This window comes from Mycteria americana, chromosome 5 (assembly GCF_035582795.1).
Source record: "Mycteria americana isolate JAX WOST 10 ecotype Jacksonville Zoo and Gardens chromosome 5, USCA_MyAme_1.0, whole genome shotgun sequence".
In the NCBI taxonomy this organism is placed as follows: Eukaryota; Metazoa; Chordata; class Aves; order Ciconiiformes; family Ciconiidae; genus Mycteria; species Mycteria americana.
In genome coordinates, this window is record NC_134369.1 from 10,940,144 (window position 1) to 10,959,018 (window position 18,875).

An 18,875-nucleotide genomic window follows, 5' to 3' on the forward strand; every position below is an offset into this window, starting at 1 on the left:
TACTGGCGGGTGACTTACAGGCATCTATATTGTGCGGTTAAATGAAAGTAAGTGGAAAACTGATCTATGAAAAAGATTTTGTGATAATTGGAGTTTAATGTTCACCTAAAATCAATTACTCAGATATTCAGAAACTACTTATATGTATTTTCTACATAGGTCTTTCACTGCTGCTGTGCTATCAACGAACATTTCTGAAGGAAATGCTTTCTGGGTTTTAATATCACTGTTAGGGGAACTCAAGCATTTAACTAGATTATTCAGTGTACACTTGAAACAGAGTTGTCATTTTCACTGTTGAAGGTTACTGTGAATCTAGTTTATTTTTGCCTTTTTTTTTTTTTTGCTTCTAACTGTAGTCTGGTTTCTGTTATGCTTTCTAAAGCAATTAGTTTGGTAGTTATTTTTTTGCCTTTTCAGGTTTAGAATAAAAGGTTTTAAACCAAAGTGCCTATTTTTAATATATAGTAAAATATTGGCCACATTAGCTATAAAACAGATTAAAATCAGAATTTCTCTTGAAAATTTTAATGGAATGGAATGCAACAGTTATTTTTCTTTTCTGTAGAGAACCTGATTTAAAGGCTGTTCACTCAGAGTGATTTAAATCAATCAAGGTACTTTGGGTAAACTGGGCTGTTGATAGAGTGTTTTTTTCAGAACAAAGGCTGAGCTTCTTCCCAAACAGTTTGCAGCTTGAGTAAAGAGAAGGGGCGACAGTCACAGAGCAGGTCTTGGGGCAGAGGGGAATGAGCGGGTGAAGGACAACTGGGGAGACAGTGAGATTCACTGTTTGCTTCGATACAGTTTTTTCTTTATTATCGTAGGCTCTTTCTATCAATAGGGTCTACTGCTTTTCTTCCTGTGAATTAAATTGAGACATATAATCAAAGAATGCTAATATTTATGCTCCAATAAAAATTATTCATGCTAATGCTAAGTAGCTTCTGCTGTGGTAAACCTTATTTTACAAGAAAGCTGCAAGTATTGGTTTTGAGCTTTTTGGTGACTGCTTATTTAAAAAAAATGGCAGGAGTGTGCTTAAGCAAGTTCTTGAGATCTACAGAGTAACATAGTTGGCTTAATATACTAACAAAATGAAATGGCTAAAATGGTGTCATCATAGTCTGGAGGCAGAGTAGGCAGAAGGATTCTGAAGATATTTAAATCACTCACAGTAAAAGCAAAGCAATCTTTTGGAGGCAAATAATACCAATATTATGCTATGTTGTGGAAATGCTATTTTAGGAATTGTAAATAGTCAATGTTGACCTCTGTCTAAACTAAGAGAGAATGATTTGGTTTTTGTTTAGGATTGTGGATCAGGAATACAGTCTTTGATATGAAACACGCTTTGCAGATCATATGGGGGCTGTCTAAGCCTAACAGCTGTCTCTTCAGCAAGCTGGAAGATAGTTTGGTCTACCAGAATCTCTGTTCCAAAAGCGTTGTCAGTTCAGATCCTTGCATCTGGGCTTATTGGACCAGTATTGTCACCTGTATGAGCGATTTTGACAGTATTGCTGTTTTACTAGGTACCATCTACTAATTTGGAATGATATGACTACCATAATTCCTTAAAGTTACTTTTTTTCATGAGCAATAAAAATATTGCTAGCATTGTGACTTATATCCTTCTAATAGCATATGACTTTTCATGGGTTGTGTGACCTCTGTTCTTGAAATTCATACCATAAACTTATATAGTTGTGTAGTATTTTGATACCAACCCCATTACAGTACATTTGTATCTGTGAGATACAAAACCAGCATCTATCTGATGTGAAACAATTAGGATCCTTAATATATCGCAGGCACAGAATGCACATTTTCCCGTAGAACCATGCATCAGGATCCAACTGGTCATTTTAACAGTGTTACTATGTGGGAGGACAAATCTTGAAAATCTGAACTGAGTGTAAACTGATGCCGTTTGTGTTCCTGCATTTGCAAGCCAAACGTTTTGAAAGGGCATCCTCCTTTAGTTCTCAGCATGTGAACTTGGCAACCCAAACCTGACTATTCCTATGCCCACATGCATTTTCACTTCAAATCACTTTAGCAAAAGCATCCAGCTAAAGTTTAAAAATGCTTCTAATATTAACTCTGATCTTTGACAAATTCACCTGTCAAAACTTCCAACTTCCTATTTAACTATTTCAACAGAGAGTTGTATCCTGAAAGCCAAAATAGCACAGTACTAAAATCTGTATATAGGGATCCAAATAAATATAGCATCTTGAGCTAATTTTTAGTTGTTTGAAATGCAAATAAACACAAGCTTTACTCATCAGTGTAAACTTGATGGATGATTCAGATGAACAGATGAAGCCGAGGCTGTAATTCTCTGAAAACATTATTTTGAGAATTGAATCTGATAAATTTTTTTAAAGCCTTTTCTTCTACAGACCTAGGACAGTATTTGCTATTTTTTTGTGTATTCATTGCAAGGATCTTAACATAGATACAAAATGTGTTATTTAACTTTTTGAAGTTAAAAAATTGCTAAAATTAATATTATGAAATCCCAAAAGTGAATGATTATATTTCAGTCGCATTCACTGGATGCTCTTAATACTAGAGTAATATGGTTCCTGTTTTCATGATGTGTGTTTGCATGAAAGAAAGTAAAACATACCATAACTGGCAATTATGAAGGCTTGCATTTCCCCCCTCAGGTAAAATCATGGCTTATTTTGCAAGTCATCTATATAGTGAAACAGTACATAGATTTACAAAAATGGCAGTTTCATGTCAGGTATTATATATAGAAAAATTATTGAGTAATGATTTCTGCTCAGATTTATCCGCTTTCAGAATCTGTAACTCCTTGCGTATGAGGTGCCCCAAACTTCTTAAGTTACTACATAATTATTAGTCGATCTTATCTCATGATAGACATGGTCAATATTATCAGAGTGATAGTAAAAAGGTGAGCAGAGTTGAGCAAAACTTTAGTAAACCTGGAGGAATTGGTGGCTTCCTAGGAGCTTTGGCTTCTTCAGAGAAACAAGATCATTTCTGCTCTTACTGGACCTAAGGCAGCCTCAGAATTATGAGACTACTTTTTCCATAACTAGCTTTCTTACCTTGTTTCTGAGTCTCAAAAATTTGATGACAGTGACAAGTCCTCATTATTTCAGACTAGATGGTCATTATTCGTATCCTGCTTCAGCAGAAGCAGGTTTTCTTTCCTTAACGAGAAAATCACAAGGTACGAGTTTCTCTTTGCTTTTTAGTTTGCCTCCTCCAGCCTGACTATAATTTTAGTAGCATAATAATTAAGTAAAGATATCCCTATGTAAATCTTTTTTTTTTTGGTTCATGACTTCTCATTCAAAATGTTCTTCTAATATAAATTGTTAATGAATGAATAATGTTTGAAGCCATGAATAATTATGGTTGATTTATTCAACTTACTTTCACCTGTAATCTGGCATATTTTATACTATCTGTTTGGAATTTTAAAACCTTATGAACTGCCTCAAGCATTTCCTCTCCTGTTCTCCTTCTCTGTCAGATAAATTGCCATATAAACTAATGAACTTTAGAGAAATTAGCTTGCTGAGACCCCGTTTCTTTCACAGTTCCCAAGATTTGTACTACGATGAATTAGACAATTCATTGGTCTCTCCACCAGGGTAAAAACTTCATTTCTAGCTGCTATCAATGCCCTATCAATGCCTAGCCAATTTTCAATCACTTCTTCAAATTAACTTAACCTGGAAATGCTTCTTGAATGAGTGGAAATTGCAGGGTCTATTCTCAAATACAGTGATTTCATTGTATACCGCATCAAACCTAGTGTATTTTTCTTCTTGAATTTCCATCAGTGACTTCCCAAGAGTTGATTTAAAGATATGAACAATAGACAGTAGTTGGGTTAGTCCTTTGTCATATGAAAAAGTAAATTATTTTCTTCTTTTGGAAGATGAGTGTTTCTATAATAGGACTCCTTATTCTTGTATCTTTAAAACAAATAGAAGAGATGTCCTACTCCTAGAGATTGTTATGATTGCATCTCCCTCTTTTAGAACTTCTAGCATGTTTAAGAAAGATCAGAATTCTACCTGCATATTTCTGCTATTTCTAAAAACAATATTTTGTTTCCTTGGGGTTACAGAACATACTTGTTTTGTTCTGTATCTAAATAAAGGATGTGTATCTACTGTGTCTAGAAAAGTTTCCTCTAAGACCTTTTTTTTTTTGGCTGGCTAGCTTTTACTTGAGTTGAATTTCTGAAACTGTGGAACCTATGTAACTTCGTACTTTGCTTCTTCAAGTCTTACGTTTTTGATATGAAGTGGGAAATGATTTTCATCTTAATTTTGTGGACAGTACTTAGCCTTGCCTTTTAAAAGGCAAGATGCCCTGTTCATTTTCCGACTCGTTAAGAGTTGCAAGGATAAAAATTTTCTAAGAGTTTAAATGAATAAGAAGACCCTTAGGTGCTTCAGAATATCACCTTCTGTCATCCTTTGTTCATGACTATCTGTAATTCTGCCTATTGAAGTACCATCTCACACAACTTCTACTTAGCCACACCTTCTCTCCATTTGAGATCAGATTTTCTGCTTCCCAGGCTGGCATTGTTTTCATCTTGAGATAGTATTCACAGGGTCCATTTTTGAGTGGTAAGGTGCTTAGAGGTTTGCTGTTTTAGGGCAGGTCTGGTTTCAAGTATGTTCAGGAACAAATATAAAGCTTTTGTAGAGAAATCATACTATGATGTTTGTTATGAAACACAAGGAAAGGATCATGTCCAACTGGCAATGCTTTACCAGCTGAAAAAAAAGCAAAGAGGTTTTTGGAGTTTCCAGGTTAATTTGCATTAAGGAGGTGAAGTCCATGATGGAGAATTCTGTTGGTCTGCAGAGGTATAGGAAGGTAGTTCACTCTGTTTTCTTCCTCATTTAGCCTTTGCCTCAGCTTTCTCCATTCTTGCCGACTCCCCCTCTTTCATTGTATGTGCACTCTCCTCTGTTTTGTAGTATTTGTCCATTTCTGGGCAAGTCCCTCAGTTTCCGCTGTGCTAGAGGTTATGGATAGGATAAGATGTCAACCTAAAATGGACCAGTTCTGTTAAGATGCACTTTCTATTATTTGTTGGAAAACAAGGTGAAACTTACGTTGGTCAATTCTACTTTGACATTCTTTCTTCTGCTGTTGCTTCAGCGTGTTCGGGATACTGCGTGAAGCCAGATAACAAAATGGATAATGGCAAAATGAACCTTGCATGAGATAAATGAAAGCTTATAGGGAGAATGTTGCCTTATATGAGATGTTCCTGCTTTAGGGAAATGGATTGGCAGCTTGACTAACCCTGCTGTTTATTCACTGAAGAAGTAACTTATGACTTTGCAATCTGGTTAATGTGCTCAGTTTAGAACAGTATCTAAATACTTGTAAATGAAATGTTGATTTCAATTTTTAAAAACCATGAACTGTTGTTCTTTTTGTAAGCAACAGACAGATGCTAAATCTTTTTGGTTTTAATCTAGTTGTTTCTGTGATTAATATTTATGCTAGCTGTTTACTGGCAGTATGTCTTATTTTGGCCTCTGTCCGCCTGAATACTGGCGAGTTACTTTTGTTTTCAAACACTGTGTAGCAATGCTGAAATCTATCTGTAATTGGCACTATAACATTGTATATTAATTTCTCCAGTGCTGAATATTTTTTTCCCCTCTTTATTTCCTTTTGGTTTTCTCATTTTTGTACTGTTACGTTACAGTGATTAACTTTCTGTTTCCTTTCTTTTTGGATGCACACTGGCTTGTGTGTGTGTACATACACACTGCCTTTACTGGGAAAAAATGATGGCACTTAGAAACTTGTCCAGCTTCACTGTCTTGATGGTAGAGTCTGTTTTCAGACTGGTAAACTGAAATAAAATGTGATCTTTATATTTTACACAGAGGCAGGAACTTAGAATTTAATTTCACGTCTAAGTTGTATGAAATAGTATTGTAGAATTGTATAAAATTGTATAGAAATTTTCTATCCTTCAAATCTAACTTACCTCATTAATGGTGGAGATTTTTGCTCCGAGGTCACTCAATTTGTTCTGAAAATCCCACCTACCAGTATTTGAAGAATTACTAGTTTCATATAACTGCCTTCAAATTGTTCTTCTCTATATTTTAAGATAAGTTCATTGAGGCAATTCTTAATCTTTGAAAGTACAGGCATTCAAACTAAGAGTAAAATGATAGAATCAGATGGTGTTATCATCTGATCGGGGATTGCCAAACCTTACAAATAGTTATATAATATTTTAAAGTCATTTAGATGATTCCCTGTGAATCATACAGTTCGTATTTACTGTAATATTTAAGCATACTATTGAAGGCTATGAAGAAAAGAAAAACTGGAACTCAATTATATAGTATATACACTATATAATATATAAACCATTTATCCATAAATAGGAAATAGCTTTTCTGAATTTAATGTTTTTATAAAGATAAATAATTCCATTAATTTTTTATGATTAAATTTTTATCTGGGTAGTTTAGCATTTTTATTACAATGGACATCTACTTTTAAAAAGAAAAATGTAGTCATTGTTTTTAGTATGGCTTGTGTATCGTATGGATGCTGGATTCCAAAGTGCTGAAGATGTTTCCTTGTCTCCAGTTTTACTCATTCAAATATGGGATGAAAATTAATAACTTTGCTTTCGGCTTTTTGATAATTTTTATTTTGAAAAGTTGATGAATTAAGTATTATTTACATTGTAATTTTTATATTTGGTCTTGAAATATTGTAGCCTGTGATAATCAGAATAATGTGAATTTTTTTAACTCTTTGGGAATGGTCAAGTCTTTCTAGTCTGATGATTGGAAGGAAATCTTTAATTGCTTTTAATAGTTTCTGAATGTAAGCATTTTATATGAAACTTTGTTATGCTGAAGGGTCTACGTTTGCATGTACAATTTTTTAATATTTGATTTTATCTCAAGAAATGTGAATAGCAGCTTCATCGTTGGGTTTGTGCAATCAGCAGTTCCATAGTTGGCCTTTACATTTGACTTTACTGCCAGATGCAGTCCTTTTAAAGGCAGAAAATTTGCTAAGTCTAAAACTTAGTAGTATCATTACTATGAAATAGAGTGCTTTAGTGTCAGGAAAAGAGAATTAGTCAGGTCTTGAATATTGGCACACGTATTCCTGGTTAGTAATATTTACTGAAAAATACTTGTTTGAAATTATTTTAAAACATTTCACTAGAAAGGTATTATTCCAGATACTTTTTTTACAGAAAGTTAAAAATATGAATCATCATAAAATCATTTAGGTTTTTCCATAATAATTATTTATATATCTTACACTTGAAATGTGTTCATATCTTGTTTTCCTCCTCGGTTTACTATCTTTGGTATTTCCAATTTTTTTTTTGTCCTTTTCATTTGAACGTATTTATCAGCTGCTAATATGGTTACTAAATTTTACTGTTTCATCAGATGGGTATAGCTGACATCACAATTAGATGTCCTATTTAGCAAGCACCTATGCAGTATCTTCAGTTTTTCAGTAGTTTACATGTGTGATTATTAAATACACGGTTCTAAAGACAAATGCAGGCTCTGCCACTAGTCTGGAGCTTCTGGTGTGGTCTTATTTCACAAGAACTGGTAGTTTTTTAGGTGACTTCTGTGGGAAGCTTGTCTCAGCAGGCTAACGGTCATAAAAATGAGAGCAGCACAGATCTGCCATTTTGCCCCTGTGAATGGCATAGGGCCCACTGCAGCATCAACTGGGGCGAAACTCCCCTCTGCCCTGCCCGTGCGCTGCCCAGAACTTTGATCTCGAACGTCCTTGAAATTTTTGCAATATGTTTTGCCACATTCTCGGTTATACATGCACACAAGCCTGAAATTAAAAAGCACTGCTTGACTTGTGCTTCAGTTCCAAACATACTTGCTGCAATCAAGGGGTCCCTTTCCCTTTCCCTTTCCCTTTCCCTTTCCCTTTCCCTTTCCCTTTCCCTTTCCCTTTCCCTTTCCCTTTCCCTTCCCCTTTCTTTTTCCCTTTCCCTTTCCCTTTCCCTTTCCCTTTCCCTTTCCCTTTCCCTTTCCCTTTCCCTTTCCCTTTCCCTTTCCCTTTCCCTTTCCCTTTCTTTTCCTCTCTTCCCCTTCCTCTTCCTCTTCTTTTTTTCCTTTTCCTTTTCCTTTTCCTTTTTTCCTTTTCCTTTTCCTTTTTTCCTTTTCCTTCTCCTGTAAGCTAAGAAAAGTCAGTAGGGTTTTCCAGGTACCAGGCATGGCTCAGTGCCACCACATCATTATGCAAATTGAGGGCTTAGAGCAGTCTCGATAAATGGTATGTTATGTACACGTAAATAGTTAACAGTTCTATTTCCTCTTTTTGTTTTTTAGAAGTAACTCCCTTGTGAGCATCCGAGAAATGGCAGGTATCCAGTGTGTTCCTGATACCTTCAAGCAACACTTTCTCTTCAGTCAATTATATCCTTAATTTAATGGCTTCCGACAATAAACTATGTTGGAACCCCTTTCCCAATGAGTAGAAATACATGCTGTTTTTAAAAGTGTTAGGCTATCAGCTGTGCCAAGAAATTCTCTGGCAAACAACTAATTATGTCCACAGATAGAGTCTGACAAAAAATTTGCTTCAAGCCACAAGTCAGAGGCTTAACCATTGTTTGTGTCAAGTTATATTACAGCTTGTGATTTCGGTTAGTTGGGTGGGAATGTGGCTGTGGAGCAGAGTGCTTTGTTTGAGACACAGGCCCCCGCTTTAGCCAGCTTATAGAGCCATACGTAAAATGGCCTCTTTGCTTTCACTTAACAGGATGCCGTTCACCTTTCTGCTCTGCTGAGCACTATTTCATGACTTCACAGCCCAGGAATTAAACCCAACACACAAAGCAGCTTTACCAGTAATTGTCTGCAGATTAAATTAAAAGCCTGTTCTCATACAGTGTATCTGAATTGTATCAGACCCACTTCTCAGTTTACACACTTGTTCCGTCAGTAAGAGGCAGCTACTGAAAAACGTTGCAGTCCTCGGGAGCCTGGCTCTCAGTGATTCGATGAAAGTACTGGGGATTTTGTGTGTTCATCATGAGGTTAATTCTATTGTGTTTTGTAATGAAAAAAATAGCTTAGTCCACTAGTATAACACCAATGTGTTTTATTGATGGCAGCTACTGCCAATAGCTCCGTTTTATGCTGTGACTTCTAAATTCCCACTGTCACAGTGTTTGGTTTGGAATGTTGATTTTATTTTTGAAATGTTGTTTTTAGTTTTGTTCACAATTTTGAGGAATGAGTAAAATTCAGATTTTTTTTTAAATTAGGTAAATTGGCATAAAATAATCTTGACTAGTTTAATTAAGTTGTGCCCTTTTCCTTTCACTTTTGTGCATTACATTTTCATATGTGGAGAGTATAAAGCTATAAATTTCAGGAAGAAAACATTTAAACATAACAAAATTAAAGAGCCAGTTGGTTTCTGCTGAAGTGGATTTATGTATGTATTACTTCTATTTTTATTTTCTCATGATTGTTTACTGTATAACTGCATTGTGCAACTGTTCCAGAAATTCTTGACTCAGAATGTGCTGCAGCCTGCTTTTTACTTGAAAAATTTATCTCACCGCTGACTGTCCAGCTGGTGTAGCTGATGAATAAGAGTTTGGGGCTCCTCATCTTTTTTAAAATTTCACAACCTCTAATTTCTCATTAACAGTATGCTTCATGGTTGCCAAACTTATCCCACCAATCTTTCAAAGACAAGCACATTATCACATCACTCAATATAATCTTTACTTAGTTTCTGTAATGATGTTATATGTGAAAGTCATCTCAAAACTTGAGTTTGAGTATTCGGTAAAGATGCAAAGAGAATATGGACTTAATCTTCACATTTCTTAATGCAGGGGGCCTGGTGAAAAGTTAACCCTAATTCATTCAGCCTCAGTCAGATTTTACAAATGCCCCTGGACTGTGATGGTTTTATTTATGAAAAATGCCAAAGATCACTCCTTTCAGAAGAATAGTGTAGTCTTCAATGACCAGACAACCTTTGGAGTGAGTTGGTTTTTAACATTAAGGTTTTAATTCCTCCAAGTTTCAACATGTTCTTGTGAAACAGTTAATCAATGGGACAACACTGAGTCATTTTAAGAATGGGTCAAGAATTAAGGTACTTTTTTTGAATTGCACACTGCTTTCTAGTCAGAAAAGGAGATAGAATAGAATTTGAAAATTAAATGCAGGTTATTTCTTTTCTACTAATCTTCTTTTTTTTTAATAAAAGGATTAAGCTTTTTTAGTTGCATAGAATATGAAGCTCTACTTGCTGAAGGAAAAAAACTTGGAATTTATTTTCTTTTAAAATTGATTGAAAAGATTTAATGCATATCATGCCAGGAATCTCATGTGCTAGCATTAGAAGGAAGACTTATAGTAAATGAAGTATTTTGTTTACTGCTGTACAGTCATCTTCAGACCACTTTTTTTTGCCTTTGTTTTAACTGATACTTCTGGAAATGACTGGTGAGTAGGTGGGAACACAAGATCCTCTCTGAGGGCCATTGCACTTAAATATTTTGTCAGAAGGACTTTCTTTCATTCCAAAATCATGGCAAATTTTTACAAAATGGTTCTAAAGTGAGAGAATATTGAGGTATCCTTTCCTGAACAAAATGCCAAGATCTATCAGATGAGTATCAACACACTTTAAAGTCATGGCTTTGTCAGAATTTGGAGAGGAAGATTGCCATATAGCACTGGAAGTCTCCATCAGCATAATGGTGAATGTATTTTTGTCAGCAACGCAAGAAGGACTTCGAGAAAGAAAAGGAAACTATGAAGACTATATTTCTACCAGGACTATGACATCAAAGTACTTTCTTAGGAAGCACCTGAGGATGTGTGTCTTGTGTCTGCAGAACCAGCTGCATAGCCTCCTGCCAGTACATCATTTGTATTCTCAGCCTGGCTTTGCCAAAGGTATCTAGTTAGGAAGCTGAAGGTACCAGCAAAATGAGAACCCAGTCTAAAATGTTGTTACCTTAAATGCCGTGCTATCAGGGCAGTATGTACATGTGTTATTCCACGTTAGATGTCTCTTCATTGCCTTTTACTTTTTTTTTTTTTGGTATTGCTAACATGGTAGATTTACTTCTTCCTACTCAATCTCAGTCTGATTCAGCCTTTGTTCTCCATTCCCATGACCAGAACTCTCACTCAGGCCCTTATCATTTCATGTCTTGACAACTCCAGTCATCTTCATTCTAGTCTCAGCAAATACTGGCTTGCAACATGTGTATCTTTTTAAATATTTTTCTTCTTGTTATTTTGATGTTCCATTGTTCCTTCTCTTGTACTGTGGGATTATTTGCTTTAACTTTTTAGACCGCACCTCACCATCTCTTATACACTTGAACTGCTGACTGTATGGCATCTGCAATGCCAGCCTTTATTGCCCTTTTAAGTGTTTCCAACAAGTATCTTTAAATTTCCCCCTATGCTATTTAATGCATGGTATTAACTAAAAATCCTCAGTGCTATTTCATTGTCCTTTCATTCCTTCCTAATTGGGACCTCTAAATTCTACTGCAGTTTGACTATATAATAATAGTAATAACCTATCACAATACTTTACAAAGCATGTGGGAATTCTTGGCTGCTACCAAATGAAGCTCTGGGACTAAATTCGACCAATACTAAAGTCAACATGACTCTTATTAAATACACCGTAGTCATATGCCTTAAGTACAGCTTATCCATTACAATATTACTTGTATTAAAGCTTAGCAGGAGAATGTTGTAACTGAATGTCTCATCCATATCAGTTCATCTAATGTACTTTTCGTGACAGTAAGCTGTTAGTAAGAATGCATTTGGTATTTTTTTGTGTGCTTTAAGAATAACAGGTAAGTTTTTTCAGATATGGCTATGGTCTTTTTCCTTACACATGCCAGCATAGCTTAAGCAACTAATTGCTACTTAGATACCTCAGAGTATCTTTACATTAGATACTCCGAGATCCTCAAAACTGCTGCTTACCAGCAGCTTAAAAACAACAGACACCCCAATTCCCTGAATATTATCTACTTTTTTGGATACCAAGTTAGCTAAAGAGTTTGCCATGCACAGTCAGCTCCTGTGCACCATGCTGACGTGCAGCTTGGCAGCTAAGCCCTTTACGGGTTTTAACACAGTGTTCACCTGTCTCCCTCCCTCCCGGTAGAGTTCTCTCTTCTGGCACAGTGGACGGTGACGTTTGAGGCTGACATGCTGCATGCTCTCCTTGCTCTGGTTGGGTTTTGCTTTGAGTTTTGTAACTGTGAGGAAAAGGTTGAAAGGTTGACTTGGCTCAGGTTCCTGGTGCCAAGAGAGGATTTTCATTTGAGACACAGGTGAAGTAGGCATGGAGCTGGATATGAACTGTCAAGTTATTTTCTCCTATATTTTTTCTTATGACTGGCAGAGGTAGCTTCTTCACTTTACTTTCTGTCCTTGATGATCTCTCTGTAAGGTGCTTCGCTTTGCCCAGGCATTTTGTACAGGTCCTGGGTGCCTGTCTCAGAGTGCTGATTTCCATTACATTGCAGGACACTTACAATTAGGCATTGCAGTGTTGAATGGAACAATACCAAAGTCCCTTTGTGGATTCTGGCATAAATCTCTTCTGAGAATGAGAATTAGGGTCATATTTACAAGGATCTAGAGGTGTCTAATGATGAAAATAGTCAACTAATAGTATTTCCAAAGAAGTATAAGCAGCTTATATTGTTTCTACATAATTTGCTAATTTCACAGTTTTCTAGGTCCCTCTTCCCAGTTTCTGTCTGCCTGTGTTATCCCACAGCTTTGTAAGAGGCAAAATATTTGGGTGATGAGCAAGTGGAAGGGAAACTTATCTACAGTTATCTACTTATGTATCACAGTGGCTTTGAACTACTTAATTACATGTTCATTAGTTCATGTTACAATTGATACCAAGTTAATCCTATTAGTATTTAGTATGTTACACAGCTTTGGAAGTGATAATATGGGAGGCTTCTGGAAGGAAGTAGTTTGTAGCCTTAGATTGCTATGAAAGATTTCTTATTATCTTCATTCCAAGTTGGGAGAAGGAAACCATGGGCGAAGACTCTTAGAGATCATGAAAGAGATTACATTATTACAGAAAACAACAATATTTTTATTAGAAGCAAAGGTACTATAAGCTGCCACAAAATGGTAATGTATAGAACTACTGTAAGTAGATTTCCCATATAGGGCAATGCCAACTTCGTAAGTACTTATTTCTCTTTCTAATCAATGATAGCATGATCCAAGAAACTCTTTCCCAGATGCAGTAAATCTTAGCTTTCACTTCTAATTTAATTTTGAAGAGTGAATTGTATTGAACTTCTCGTAAGCAATTTAGTTGAGATTTCTGTTTAGCCTGGACAAGATAATCATAGAAATTAAGTTTAGAATATCATTGTTAATCACTACATGGCAGAGGACAAGAAAAAATAGAATGTTTAAGTCAGCAAATTTTAATGTGTTTAATTTGCAAATGTGTAACAGTACTGTATGTCAGTGATTTCTGATAACTTCTAATTGTGAAAAAGCCTATAGGAAAGTCATCTGGAATTTAAATATGCAGGTAAGTATCGGACCAAGAATTACTGTAGGATTGTAGGAAAAGTAGAAAGTAAGGAAAACATGGCAATAAAAAATGGTGGGATAAAGGCTGTCTATAAACATTCCCACCTCTGTAATCATTAATAAATGCAGTCTGTGACTAGTCTGCAAAGTTTTTATTGTAGTCTGAGACTATGCAAAACTGCATTAGAAAGTGTTTAGGTATAAATTTAGCATATTTAAAGAAACATTATTTAAAGACTATTTGGGATTGAAAACTACATTTGTAGACAATGTGATAAATGCAAGAGGGATGTCTTGTGAAATGGACCTTTATTAAGCTTGATCATTGCAAAATAAAAATCCAATTAAAGCATTGAAAAGATAAAGGAAGACCATCTGTGAAGGAATTTGCCACAGATCTAATGGTAAGCTAATTTTTCAGATAAATTGGGTACTATACTTTGCAGGGGATGAAGTAGAGAATTTAGAAATCATTTTAGATTGATTTTTTGCCAGGAATATGAAACAATGCTTGTAGGTCAGTTAAACACAAGGTTATAAACACCTTCTTTCTTTCTAGATGGTGACATTGCATTCTACCCTGTTTCTGAAAATGCTTGAAGCAATGTTGTGGGAAATGTATTTCTTACCCTGAGACATCTTACCTGATTTCTAAAAGCCGGCAGTGACCATATGCACTAAACTTCAGAGATGATACTAGTGTGCATGGGATAATGAGTTTCATGTGATGGAGCAGAGGTAGCTTTTGTATTGCTTAACTGAAGACTGTTTTCCACTAAGAAACTGATTCTTTGTTGATTTTGTACTAACAGAGGACGATAAAGTCTGTTTTGTTAATTTTTTCACAGGTAAGTTTTCAGGTTCTTGTAAACAAATTCCTTAACCAACAAGAAAAGATTGTATATGTATAACGTTATAGAGAACTAATTAGGAAACAAGGTGGAGTGGTGCTTAGAGTGTTTCACATGGCCTGGTCAAGGTTAGCATAACAGTGTATCGTCACGACCTGCTTTGTTGCTCTGGCTACACAAATGAGGGTGCTGAGAAAAACTGAGACATTTGCTTAGAGCTTAGCCTAGATCAGATGAAGGTAATAGTATGGTACTGTAGGTGCTTTCTCAACTGCTGAACTTTGCCTATGCAGATTGATAAGTTATGTAAATGAGAGTTTGATTTTTAGATGAGAAACTTCCAAAATTGTCCTATTGGTAAAGGTAGGAGATTTTCTCATTACAGGACCTATCAAAGAATTGTTGATCTTCTGCAATGTAGACCTAATTTATTCAATAGCCAGCTATCTAATATCTAGCAAGTCTTTAACTACTATTACATTATTTAACTACTATTTAAACCCATAAATAGTGGAGAATAGTCTCCACAGAAATCTTTGATTCCGTGTATTTTGCATGAGCAGCTGTGTTCACCATGATCAGGACCAGTAACTCTCCTGAAATGTTATTTAGATCTTGTCTGTCTGGAGGTGATCAGGAAAATTAAAGGTATTAGGGCTACGTGTGTAATTGAAGAACTGTAAATCCCGCCTTTTACTTGCCTTATATCCCCTTCTTTTCAGTAAGCTTCTAAAGATCTTTAACTGCTTAGCTTACATTAATTTTGTGTATTTCTGTAGCAAAGAGCTTGCTGTGTAGTTATATATTCCGTAATAAAGATAAAAGGACTTAAAAAGAACAAGTAGAAGGACCCTGTCATGGGATACAGGAAGATAAAATATATTCTACAGGGAACTTGAGTATGATAATAAACATTGAGATATATGTTTAATCTCTATATATAAAATCAGCACCCTTCTGATCACATCATTCTACTTTTTAATAATGTTAAGCCTACATATATCACATTTTTGTTCTTCTGTAGTGGTAATATTATTTCAAGGGTGGCTCTAAATATATCCCAGTCTTTGTAATTGGCTTCTTTATTTTATCTAAGCTTTTTAGGTATAGTTAAATATGTTTCCTATGATAGTCAAAACTACAGGTGCCACATGCCACGGCAGGACTCATAACTAATCCAGTATTTGCTGGTCAAGTGAAAAAAAATTTAGTATTACTGTAAAGTAAGCTGCTTAAGTACTTTGTTGCATCCATCTGCTCTTTTTTTTTTCTTTTTTTTTCAAAATACAGGCACATCCAGACCACAGCTACTTTTGATCCTGTCAGCTATTGTTCATGTTTAACAGAGAGAGAGATATGTTTCATGAGTAACACTTGAAGCTTGATTTCATTGGCCAAAGTATATCTCTTTATTTTAGTATGGTTTGTTTTGTTTTGAGTTTCTCTTACCTTCTTGATACCATGGCAGTAACTTTAGGCCAACCTATTGCAGAGTGTCTCCGCTCGAGTTAGTGAAATAAAGAGGCAGTGCAGGAGACTCGTTCATTCTGATAAAGCTTGCAGAACTAGTCTCTGAAGCTTTTCCCCCCTCCCCCTATTTTGCTTGAAGCTGGTTTTGGGTATAAAGCCTCAGTTCTGACCTTTGTGAGGAAATAATGAATGGTAGACAGTTGAAGGCCAAATGCCAACCATATTTGTTACCTTTTGCAATACTGCTTAAGTAAATTAAGTTTGCAAGAGCCCTAAAAGAGCACTTAATCCAGAGGTGGCTGTATACAGAAATTGCGCCATCTTTCATAGCAATTTTGGTTTGTGGTTGGCCGATCTATGAGCCACAGTAGTCAAACTGAATCCAAAAGAGTTATTGTGGATTAGGTTAATGCCACCAAGGTCAGAGGCTGGACCTGAAGTAGGTATATGCATCTATCTCTGTTCTTTGTCTTTTAAATTTTTTTCTGTATAAAAGTCTGCTCTAATATATTCACCTATTTTCTGCCTTTTTCCAGTCCTCAGTGATGATAAGAACTATGCAGGCCTTAATACACACTGTGTAATGCACACAGGATTTGTTCTATTCTTAAGATGCCTGATTTATTTTATATCAACCTATTGCCTCTATCTACCAAAGCTCTTACGGGATTCCATAATATAAAAACAGTGGACACTTTGTTGACATTTAATTAGTGTCAGTACTGGATCTATGTAAAACAAAAACTGCACAAAACATCTATTTTGTGCTGTTCATACATAGTTTTGATAGCCCAATGAATCCTTTTCTTTAGGAGCAATTGTCTGAGACAACAAATGAGATATATTTTTCAGTTTGGACACAAGTTCTTAGTCATTGAAGAGGAAATGGAAGGGATTTTCTGATAACTGGTCCTATCAAAAGAGAACTCAAAATACAGGAACTACATTTCTGCACTAATAGAAACTGGTATAAGATCTGGTCTGTCTTATTATAGAAGTCTGTCCGATTTTTTGTCTTGGTCTCAAAGATGCCTAGCTCAAAATTTGATGTCAGTAAGCCTACTGGCATTTTACAAGCAAAGATGATCCCTACCAATTTCAGATAATGCGCTTAAATCTATAGTCCCAAAGAAGGACTTGTTTTTTAATAGTAGTAATCCTTTAATTGACTGGGTGTGGAAACACCACAGGGCCTCTTCTGGGTTCCCTGGTGAGAGGCTTTCTGTGTATAATCTGTTGCAGATGTTTAGAAAAAAATGCTGTTATAAAGCTCAGTAAGTTTTTAATCTTTTCTTTGAATATTTGTAAAGCTATTATGTTCAATACGTTTAATGATACAAATGCACTTTATGCAATGGATATTGAGATGCAGAGTAAGTATTGGATGAAATAAAAGAGTTAAACAGAAGCTAGCAGAAAGTTTTGTCCATTGGGAGAAACAGTGCTTTAGAACTGTATATAAAGAAAATACAAATTATTTTGGAAAGCGGAATAGAAGATAAGAATATAGGCGGCTTCATTTTTATTCACATTTGTCACCTAAGAAGTTCAGAGAAAGTGTAAAGCTGCAGTGTTTTTGTGTCTTTTAGACCCTGATAGCTTGTCCTTTCCTTGGGCTCCAAACTAGTTTCAGGTGTCCTGCAAACAAATGTGACATATTTGTAATATTAAAATATTTGGTAATAATATTGTTTGCTATGCTGTCTTTTTGAGCACCTTAGAGTTAAAGTAGTCTAGGAATAACCAGCAACATTTTTTGACACGCAGCAGGTTGAACCAACAGAATAATAAAATTATCCTAGCTATGAAGAGCTGGAAACATTATATTAGCTTAGGAAATCTTATGCAATATCTACCAAGTGTGTGATCATGCTACAGTACATAAAAGTGCACTGAATTGTACCTTATTTAGAATAAAGTACACTAAATACCTTCCTTAGACGTTTTTTGCAATGTAAGATATCTACAGGTAGTGAAAGTATTCTTTCTTCATACTCCTGGAGTTTTAAAGCTCATTTTACATGACAATTATTTATTTCAACTGGAACTTCCATAGCAAGTTTGTAGTAGGACTGGCTAGAGCTAATTTTAAAACTGAAAAGAAGTACTTTAAACACAGAAGAGATTATTGGTAAAATAGGGCAAACATTTAAGAACAAAAGCTACCATCAAAATTTTAACTTTAGTTACTTTTTGTAACTAAATTTCTGCATTTGTAACTAACTTCTGCATTGTAGAAAAATTAAGTAAAAATATTGGTATCTCTTTCTTTCTGTTGATCTTTTCAAATATATTTTAAATAAATAAAATATGGTAATTTCTCTCAATGTAAATCAAGAGAGAGTATATATATTCAAAAGCATCACTTTTCATGCTCCTTACCTCTTCCCTCCTTATTCCTTTTCACTCACTTAGGTCTTTTTTTTCCTAAGCCTCACAATTCTGCATATTTTTTTTTTTCATTTGTCCCATTATGAAGACTATTTTTCCTTTCCAAAGCAAGGAATCATAAAGAATGCCTTAAAGTCCAACCTACTGTAGATGGCTGGCTGAATCATTAAATCATTAAATCCCTAAAATACCTTTTAACAACTGAAATCTTTAACGCAGAATAATTTTAAACTTCTCTGCAGTTTTTTGTTGTGAAATTTGATGATCTTTTTGTCAAATACTATATATAATTTTGCTCTAACACTCTTTTTCTGGAATTAGAAATTAATTCACTGTTTAACATTCCCTATCTGTTCAAGATACTTCTGCCAAGATGAGATATTTTAAGAGAGAATATAATTTCATCCTCAGTTTTATAAACTATACCATTGCAAGTAGGCAAGATTTTTATACTGTAATAAATATGTGAGAGATGCACCTATTTTAGAAGCTATTGATTCTATAGGAATATACTGGGTTTACAAGTCTGATT